The 9,707-nt window shown below is 47.6% G+C and overlaps 1 protein-coding gene across 1 annotated transcript in view; it reads right to left on the bottom strand.

Moving 5' to 3' along the window:
• Nucleotides 1–9,707, bottom strand: part of CNTN6 (contactin 6) — a 155,898-nt gene that overhangs the window by 123,293 nt on the left and 22,898 nt on the right. The window lies entirely within an intron of this gene.

Here is a 9,707-nt window from a genome sequence, read left to right as displayed (position 1 = left end):
TACACACACACACACACACACACACACACATACAGTGATTTTATACATTTCTTGGGTTTTTAATATTTCTATCAACATAAATGAAAACAACATCAATAGTGTTTTTATCAATGTTGTTGAGAATGTGTAAACCTATTAACCAATGTCACCCCAATAAATTTAATAAACAAAAAGAAAATAAAAATATCCCTTTAATTTATGAAAAATAAAGAAATAATCACTTTTCCTAATACATAATTCATTATATTAGAGCATTATGTAATACTAATGCCCTAGTGCACGGATTCATGCACATTGAAAGGATATTAATTAGAAGGTGACTGGTGGGTTGGACTGGGTGAGACGGGCCAGAAATGCTCTGGAGCCAACCTCCCACAGTCCCTCCCCGGCCGGCCACACCTGGGGCAGTGCTACTGCTCAAAGGGTGTCTGCAGAGTGAGCGGGGTCCCTCCAGCAGGTGGGGTCCCTCGGCCTGGCCTGCGGGGATCGGGCCGAAACCGGCTCTCTGATATCCCCCGAGGGGTCCTGGATTTCGAGGGGGCAGTTTTTGGGTGATGCACCCTGGAATCGGGCTCCCTCCTCTCTGGTTCCAGGGTGAGTCACCCAAGAACCGCCACTGCCAAGTCACTGCAGTTCGGCAGCTCCTGCATTGAGTGTCTGCCCCCTGGTAGGCATGATATCCCCCGAGGGGTCCTGGATTGTGAGAGGGCAGTTTTTGGGTGATGTACCCTGGAATCGGGCTCCCTCCTCTCTGGTTCCAGGGTGAGTCACCCAAGAACCGCCACTGCCAAGTCACTGCAGTTCGGCAGCTCCTGCGTTGAGTGTCTGCCCCCTGGTAGGCGTTGTGCATCATAGCTACTGGTCGGATGGTAGGATGGTTGCTTAGCCTTTTATATATATAGACATCACAGATATATAATATGCTCATTAGGAAACATTATTTTTCCTAATGTCACTAGAAGGAAATTAATATAGTGCAGGGCATCAATTTCTGGAAGTGTGATATTTCAAATATGGACATATTTTCCTATGGGAATACGTCCTAATTTCCTCTAATTCATTTTGACATTTATACTTTCCAATGATAAATGAACTCCAGATAAAGTGTTTGCTTGGCCTTTACTTCCAAAGACAAATCTAGTAGGAGACTCATGGAACTCATAATCTCAAAAAAGTACAGAATAAACTGAGAATAAACTCAGCTAGGTCACATTTGATAAAATTATTATATAGCAAACAATAGAACCCTTTGGTAACTTTTAACTTAGTGGAAATATTGTCCTGTGACTTCAAATACTTTTGGAAGTATGTGGACTTTAACTGTAAAACTAGTAAGTAATAATATTTTAATCATTTCTTGATACATTTTTAAATTTTAATAACCTTTCATTTCTTTCTAGTACTAATTACTCCAACTTAAACCGAAAAACAATGACCCTACTCAACTTTAAATTTTTGTAGTGTCTAAGTTTAGTGCTTTCAGATTTAAACAAGGAATAAAAATCAAAGGCCAAATAAACAATATTTAGGTCAATCTGTTATATTGAGTTAATATCATCTGTTCACAAATTCTCTCATATCTTACATCACCTTTCCATTTCATTTGACACCAAACATTTTAACTTCGTACATTTAAATGAAATAACATTCCATATAGTCATTCATTTATAATTTTTTCAATATTTATGTATATATCTATGTATGTATTTATATCCATTCTTGCTATTTTATGAGAGACAAGGACATTTAACAAAACAGCAAAACCAATCACACACACATACACATTTTATGAGAGACAAGGACATTTAACAAAACAGCAAACCAATCACACACACATATACACACACATTGCTAAATAGTTATATGGGGTAAATATATGGTATATGGTAATCCATTGAAGAAAAAATGAGGAATGGAAGTAGCAGTCTCTGAAAAAAAGGCCCTCCTAGGAGAATGGAAGGGTTTGACCTAGAGATGACCTTTCCATTCCTCCCAGCTCTAATAGTCTCAGACTGCTTGATTCAACCCAGTGTATAGGTTGATAGCAAATATCGCCCTTGACCATCTTATTGCTTCTCAGCGTCCATCATGAGGGCAAAGCCCAGGAGACGAGCCTCGTGGCGACGCTCTGTAGAGGGAGCCCAAGTAGCTCATATCTATGTATCCGTCACCATTTGTAAAAGTTCCATTTTTTAAAAGTTTAAATCGCCTGGGGAAGGAGAACACTCTGGTTCCATGAGAACAAACCAGAGAGAATTCAGAGATGGTTCCCTGACTGACAGGTCATAGCCAACCCCAGTTCTTCTCAACCCAGACAACACCAATACTTTCTTTGGGTCAGAAAAAGCACTTTTTTTAGGCCTGGAAAGCCATCGCTCCTGTTACCCCCTGGCCATAGGACCCCTCGGTGTGCACATGTGGTGCAGTGGCCAGGGAGCCAGGGGGAACGAGGGAGGGCCCAAATTGGCTAGATAGACCTCAGGTAGCGGGGGACTCAGGAGGGGTTGCCACGATCCACTGTGGTCTGCCCAGCAGCCATGGGGCACGGTGGGCGGGACCAGAAGAGAGAGGGCATCTCTGATTATTTTCTTTTATAGGAGAGTTTCCCATCCTCTTGGCATGGGGAGCGTGGGGCCGGTAGGTGGCATGGGTAGCTCTGAATCCAACCTTGGAAAGGAGCACAAGAGTCCTAGCAGGTGCTCACCAACCACATCTCCACGGTGAATGGTGAACGCGAGGGAGACCAAGCCCTGCACACTGAGTGACAAGGGGGCCAGGGAAGCTGTTCGTATCCGAGTCGTCCCACCTGAGGCCCTTCACCATCCGTAGGTGTGTGCCTGTGACAGCCGTGTGGCGATGGGGGGCTGTGCTCATTAACACATTTAGTTCCTGATGGAAACCCCCAAGCACACTCCTAACCACACCTGTGTCGTGCCCCTTCTGCTCTCTGAAATGATGGTCTCACCTTGGATGTAGGAAAAAGGAACGGCCACGAAATGGCTTTGGTGATACAGAGCGAGAGAAGGGCCGCTGGAGGGAGAGTACGAAAGAGCCCGGCCATTCCTCGCCCTCCTGTCTTGCTTGTGCTGCGTTAGCACAAGAGGAAACCACGCTGCAGGCGCATCACCCGTGACGGCCTTCCTTCTTCCTCTACTCGGAGCCCCTCCGGTCGGACGTGGAAGAATCTCATCGCGGGATCCAGACCTGTTCTCCGACGGCGTGTTCATCATCAGAACAAATGTGCTCAGTACTAATGGCCCTTTTATTTCTAATTGACCAGCTAATTAACTACATCAGATAAATTAAAAATTCCAAATCCATTTTCTCCAGGTAGCCCCACTGTTCCATACCCATCAGATAAAAACAAAACAAACAACAACAAAAAACAACAACCCAGGGCCAGACAGAGCAGGAGACTCGTCATAATTTTTACAACAGATTCCCCACCTCAGCATTCACGGCGTTATTTACTATCAAAGTAAATCAATAACAAATTTAAAAATGAAATATGTATGATCTGAAAAAGCCGGCGCTAGACTTGGAAACGCCAACCACCATGGAGTCAGGCGCAGTGGCGAGATGAATCGCGCCATCGCCTCTGTGTGTTCAGGATATAATGCTCTCGCGTAGGGGACCTGTTTGGCCAGCTCTCCAAACAGGCTGTCCAGGTAGAGGATGGATGAGCAGCCAGACAGGAGGCAGCAGCTCAATGCAATCACAGATGCAGCTCTGCTTCCTGGAGGAGGAGGCGTGGTTACACGCTAAGTTGTTAACAACACGAAGCAAATGCAAATATATTTGTTATTGAAAAAGTTAGAGTCATTCCTACATTTTTTTTAGCAGAGCCACCAAGCTGTAGTCATCAGAAATCTTACACTCTGGCCCGGGCAGTGTGGCTCAGTGGTTGAGCATCAATCTATGAACCAGGGGGTTACAGTTTGAATCCCGGTCAAGGGCACATGCCCGGGTTGTGGGCTCGATCCCCAGTAGAGGGCATGCAGGAGGCAGCTGATCAATGATTCTCTCTCATTATTGATGTTTCTATCTCTCTCTCCCTTTTTCTCCCTCTCTGAAATTAATACAAATATATTTTAAAAAAAGAATGAGTGGATGCAGAGATGCCAAACATATATGTTAGACAACAGGGGCAGACTAGTTTTCTCTTCACTATTTTGGCTTCTCCATACATTTCAACAACAACAAAGGAACACGCACAAATAACATAAGAAGAGTTACAGAATGAGCCTATCAAAACAAGCATGCATAGAAAACATTATTTTGTTTTGTTTTGGGGGAAGGATAAACAGACTTATCTGGGGAGTATTCGAGCCACAGAGGGAAAAAAAAAAACTTTATTTCTTTATCCGCCAAATAAAAAGTGGACTGGGGAATTCCTCCTGCTTTGCTACATTTGTCAAATTAAAGCGAAGCCAAATAAAAAAAACTCAGTCCAGGCCAAAACAGTACCTAAATCTAATAACATGGTGTTTAATAAAACTATGTATTGTGTGGTACTTCGCTTGACAATAGTGATCTCCTTAAATTATTCAGAATAGGAGTGGATCCGGGGAAAATGATTTCATATCAATTCAAGTTAAAACCAAACCAAACAAAAAAAGATGAAACCCCCAGGTGATGTTAGGCCAGGTCAGTATTGGTTTGTCTTTTCCGTAGTCGCCAATAATGTGGTCTGACCTGGGTTATAGGAACACAAGTCCGTGGCCAGGCAGGGGAGGCGCTATTCCTGCCTCCCCCTGCCCCGTGCAGACACGTAGGGTTTATTCTCCCCTGAGTAGCCTGGTTTAAAGGGGGATTTTCACAAACTGGAGCCCCGTCCAGGGCGCAGGGCGAGGATGATGGAGTGGCTGGCGGCCGGGGTCAGTGGGCAGAGATGAGTGTGTTTGGCCCGCGGAGGGGAGGGCTCCCGGAGAGGGAGCTGTTAAAGGCTCTCCCGGAAGAAGGATTGGACTTATTGTTTGTGTCTCGGGAGAGCGGACCTGGGTCAAAGGTGGGCATTTCAGGGCAGCACATTCCAGCTGCATGTCCGCCCGGAGCCTGTCAACTCGGGGCAGGGTTCAGCCAGCGCCGAGGGCGGCTCCGAACCCAGACAGTCCGGTGTCTCTCTCAGAACCCACTTCACAGCGTCGTGACCTCAGAGGACGTCACATAGCCTCTGCACCCCGTTTCATGATCATCACAGCAGGAAAGCTCGCACCTGCTGCTCGGGGTTATGCGAGGCGTCAGGGGGACGTGTGCCTACGACCCCAGACCCTTCGGCTGAGTGCACGGCCCCGGCCCCGGGACCATGGGCCCTTCGCCTTCTCTCCCATCAGCCTGTCCCGGGTGCAAGCTCCCACCGGCAGCCCTGCCCTCACCGAGTAGGAGGCACCTGGGAGGACCAAGGTCGCCTGTCAACCCTGTGGCTGCAGAATCCTGGGGATTCCTCTGCCCTTGAGGGGCTTGGGTCTCGAAAACAATACAAATAAAAAGGAGGAAGAGAAAAAATAATGAGGGCACAGGAATGGCATGACTTCACCCAGTGGATGGGCTGTCGGCTGCTACTTATGGGTGACCGCTTCATCATTTCAGGGGGTTGTGACAAAGCCACCCAGAAACAGGAATAATTGTAAGAAGGGCTCTCTGCCCAATATTGTTCCTGATCTCTCTATTGCCTCCTGGGGACCTGCCTTTCAAACATCGAATGCGGGTTTTCCCATGAATGCCAATGACGGATGGCTACGTTCTTCCTTCGAACGTTCCATCCTCCCGGACGCCGACGCTCTGTGACTACTTCCAAGACATCATTGCGCGATGCATAGCAATTACTTGTAATAGAGGGGAGAGAAGGCAAAGGGCGTCTTTATTGGTTCTGGGAAGACTGAACTGCCTTGATCCAGCATTTACTGAAATTCCCCACCTCCCCCCTCAGAGTGTGATGAATGGCCGCCTCTAACGGCTCAGTCCCCGGAGGCCCGGGTGCAAAGAGCCTGCGGTTACCTCACCACGCAGAGAAGGTGGTCCCCATTCATTCTCACCTGTTAGCTTCACTGGAGTCTAGTGAGCAGTGAACACTGTATTCACTCACGACTCAAGTCAAAATAAAGGTTGAATTTGCTTTTCTGCCTTCGGGGACCCCCCTCCCTTCACTGAGCACTCAAGCTCCCATGAACTCGGGGAGAACAGCCCCCCGCAGCCTCAGGCAGACTGTGAGGGCAGAATGGTTCCCCTGGAAGCCCACCCACCACTCCCTCCTGCTCTGCATTCCAGGGCGGGACTGGGCGGGAGATGTGACCATCAGACTGGGCGGGACTACTTCTGAGCTCAAATGCTGAATTCCTAGGACAGGTGTCATGCTGTCCCATCTCCCCTGCCGACATGCCATTTACAGGGAGGACCCAAGACAGCACCTCTGGGAGTGACAGGAACTTCCATCACAAGGGAGATGGCTGAGCAGGTCTTAGCAGAAATTAGCTTTTGGGAACACCCCCAGGGTCTGCCTCCCCCTTAATGGGTCCACCTCCCAGGTGAGAAAAAGAAAGAGTTCTCAGTTCCTTTGCTGTTATAACTATACTAGAGGCCCGGTGCACAAAAATTTGTGCACTTCACTGGAGTCTAGTGAGCAGTGAACACTGTATTCACTCACGACTCAAGTCAAAATAAAGGTTGAATTTGCTTTTCTGCCTTCGGGGACCCCCCTCCCTTCACTGAGCACTCAAGCTCCCATGAACTCGGGGAGAACAGCCCCCCGCAGCCTCAGGCAGACTGTGAGGGCAGAATGGTTCCCCTGGAAGCCCACCCACCACTCCCTCCTGCTCTGCATTCCAGGGCGGGACTGGGCGGGAGATGTGACCATCAGACTGGGCGGGACTACTTCTGAGCTCAAATGCTGAATTCCTAGGACAGGTGTCATGCTGTCCCATCTCCCCTGCCAACATGCCATTTACAGGGAGGACCCAAGACAGCACCTCCTGGAGTGACAGGAACTTCCATCACAAGGGAGATGGCTGAGCAGGTCTTAGCAGAAATTAGCTTTTGGGAACACCCCCAGGGTCTGCCTCCCCCTTAATGGGTCCACCTCCCAGGTGAGAAAAAGAAAGAGTTCTCAGTTCCTTTGCTGTTATAACTATATATATTTCAGAGAGGAAGGGAGAAGGAGAGAGGGAGTGAGAGACAGCAACATCAATGATGAGAGAGAATCATTGATCAGCTGCCTAATGCACACCCCCTACTGGGGATCAAGCCTGCAACCTGGGCATGTGCCATGACCAGGAATCCAACCATGACCTCCTGGTTCATGGGTCAATGCTCAACTACTGTTCTTTATATCCTATGATTTCAATTCTATTGTTTACATTCAAAGACTCTCTGCAGACAAAATAACGTAGTAAGTCCCATCTTCACTGAGAAAGGACTCACTGCCCCCAACTCTCAGCTGAGCCCATGTGTAGCAGCTGCTATAAACCAGCTGAGAGAGAGACGGATGGTGCCTGTGGGCCCGGGGGCAGAGGCTCACCTGTCTAAGGTGCATCTTTTCACACAGGTGGACTTCCCTATGGATCACATGCTATTTCCTTGTTCTGAGTGGCCCTCAAAGTAGACTGTGAGTCAAGGACTTGAAAGCAAGGAGTTTCCTTGGGAGGTGATTCCCTGCCACCCTGGGAGGGAAGGGGCTTACTCAGAGGGAGAAGGAAGCCAGGAAAGGTTTGCTCTCAGGCCAGGTGTCAGTGTGGTCCCGCGGGCCTCAGTCTCCATGGGGAGAACTGGGTACCAAACAATGTTCGCTTTTCCCAGCTGAAGATGGGGTTCCGTTTACCCGTTCTCCATCCATTGTTGGCTGAGAGTCGCTTCCGGGAGCATGAAACTCTCAGGCAAATCTAGGTTGTCCCACATGGAGAGAGGCGCATTTCCCAGGTCAGGAATCACCCAGAGGTGGACAGGATTCCATGGTATTAGTATCAGTTATCGGGGTCGTAGGGGGAATCTTGGATGAGTGTGGGGGTGTGAGATGGGCGGAGCTGGAGGACAGCTCCGTCTCAATTATTAAACCCCTGTGTCTGTTAGAGGGTTACGCATTAGCCTTGAAATACCATCAGTGCCTTCCCTAAAGATAGGACCTCAGCAAAGATTTTTATTCCTGGAATACCGAGATTATTGCTACTAACCAATCTTCTTGTTGTGCAATTGACTTTTTCGGTAAGTGAAGGGAAGATAGAGGGGATGGGACTTTGACCAGAAAAGTTGCACAAAATATTAGCCTTGGCCTTTCAGTCCATGGTCCAACTCCATGTTCGGGAAACACGCCTCTACCTGTATGTGGACGTGCGCATGTAATCAAACGGGTTTATTATGTAATGTCAGGAATGGTAACAAGGTCAAGGAAGAAAACAACATTTATTTTTATGCAAATGAATATTGCCCGGTGTAAGTAGATTTCAAAAGCATGAACTGGGACTTTAAATCAATGACTACTATCTGGCTGGTGTGATTCAGTGGTTGAGTGTCGACCTATGAACCAGGAGGTCATGGTTTAATTCCAGGTCAGGGCACATGCCCAGGTGGTGGGCTCGATCCCCAATGGGGGTGTGCAGGAGGCAGCTGGTCAATGATTCTCTCTCATCATTGATGTTTCTATTTCTCCTTCCCTCCCCCTTCCTCTCTGAAATCAACAAAAATGTATTTTCTTTAAAAAATAAAAAAGAGCACACAGCTCATCTCTCAAGGTAGATGATGTTCTATAACTTCCCTTTTTACACGAATCCATTTTTTTCCTAGTGGTTCCCAAGAGTAGCACTAGTGCCATGACTATTCTAATGTCCCTCCTGGAATTGGTTTTCCTCCCATTTACATAAACACTAAAAGGAAAACCATGCAAATAAAAGGCGGTATCTCTCTGGTTGTTCCAATATTGAAATAAGTGTTAGACGAGATCAGAAATGAAAAAAACTACCTACGCAGATTAGCTTTATAGAACTTAATGGTACTCAGAAAGCTTAAAACAGCAAAAGCCCCCTATCTTGCTGTTTACCATTTGAATACATTTGGGTTGCTCAAGGGAAAATGAGAAGTTCTGATGTTGTCATTGATTGGCCCAAAAATGTCAGAAACAAGCAGGTACCACACGCACGGTGCTCTCTGGTGTGTGTACCCATGGGAGGCTGTCGACATGCAGAAGAAGACGGAATTGGGTGTGGAGGTAGCGACTTCATCTCCCTGAAACCAACACTAACATCCTCTCTTCTAAACCCTGTACTCTTGTCCCCTGAGGCCTCTCTGAGACTAGCCTTTATCTACACACCTGAGCTGTTGGCCTGGGTACTGTCTCTGATTTTCTGTGTGATTCCGGGCACGCATTGGGCTTGTTTGGATGCATTTCTCTGATACATTGTGGTGTGGGAGGTCGTTGGACAAGATGACCTGCAAATTCTCCAGAGGACACATTACACATTGCCCTGCCTGGGAATTGAACTGTGACCTCCTGGTTGACAGGTGGACGCTCAACCATTGAGCTGATGACTGGGAACCCCCCGAGGTGTCCCCCAGTTAAGGGAGGAGCACGGGGTGGCCTCACCTGCCATCCTGGTCACCTCAGATGCCATCATGGGGGAATTCGTGCAATAATGTAAGCATCATGTTATAAAATGTCAGAACACATTTCTAGTGCGTATGTGAGGTAGAAGGCTGGGGTCTGAAGAATTGTAGTGTGATCT

Source organism: Myotis brandtii, unplaced genomic scaffold (genome assembly GCF_000412655.1).
Source record: "Myotis brandtii unplaced genomic scaffold, ASM41265v1 scaffold693, whole genome shotgun sequence".
In the NCBI taxonomy this organism is placed as follows: Eukaryota; Metazoa; Chordata; class Mammalia; order Chiroptera; family Vespertilionidae; genus Myotis; species Myotis brandtii.
This window is presented reverse-complemented; position numbering and strand designations above follow the sequence as displayed.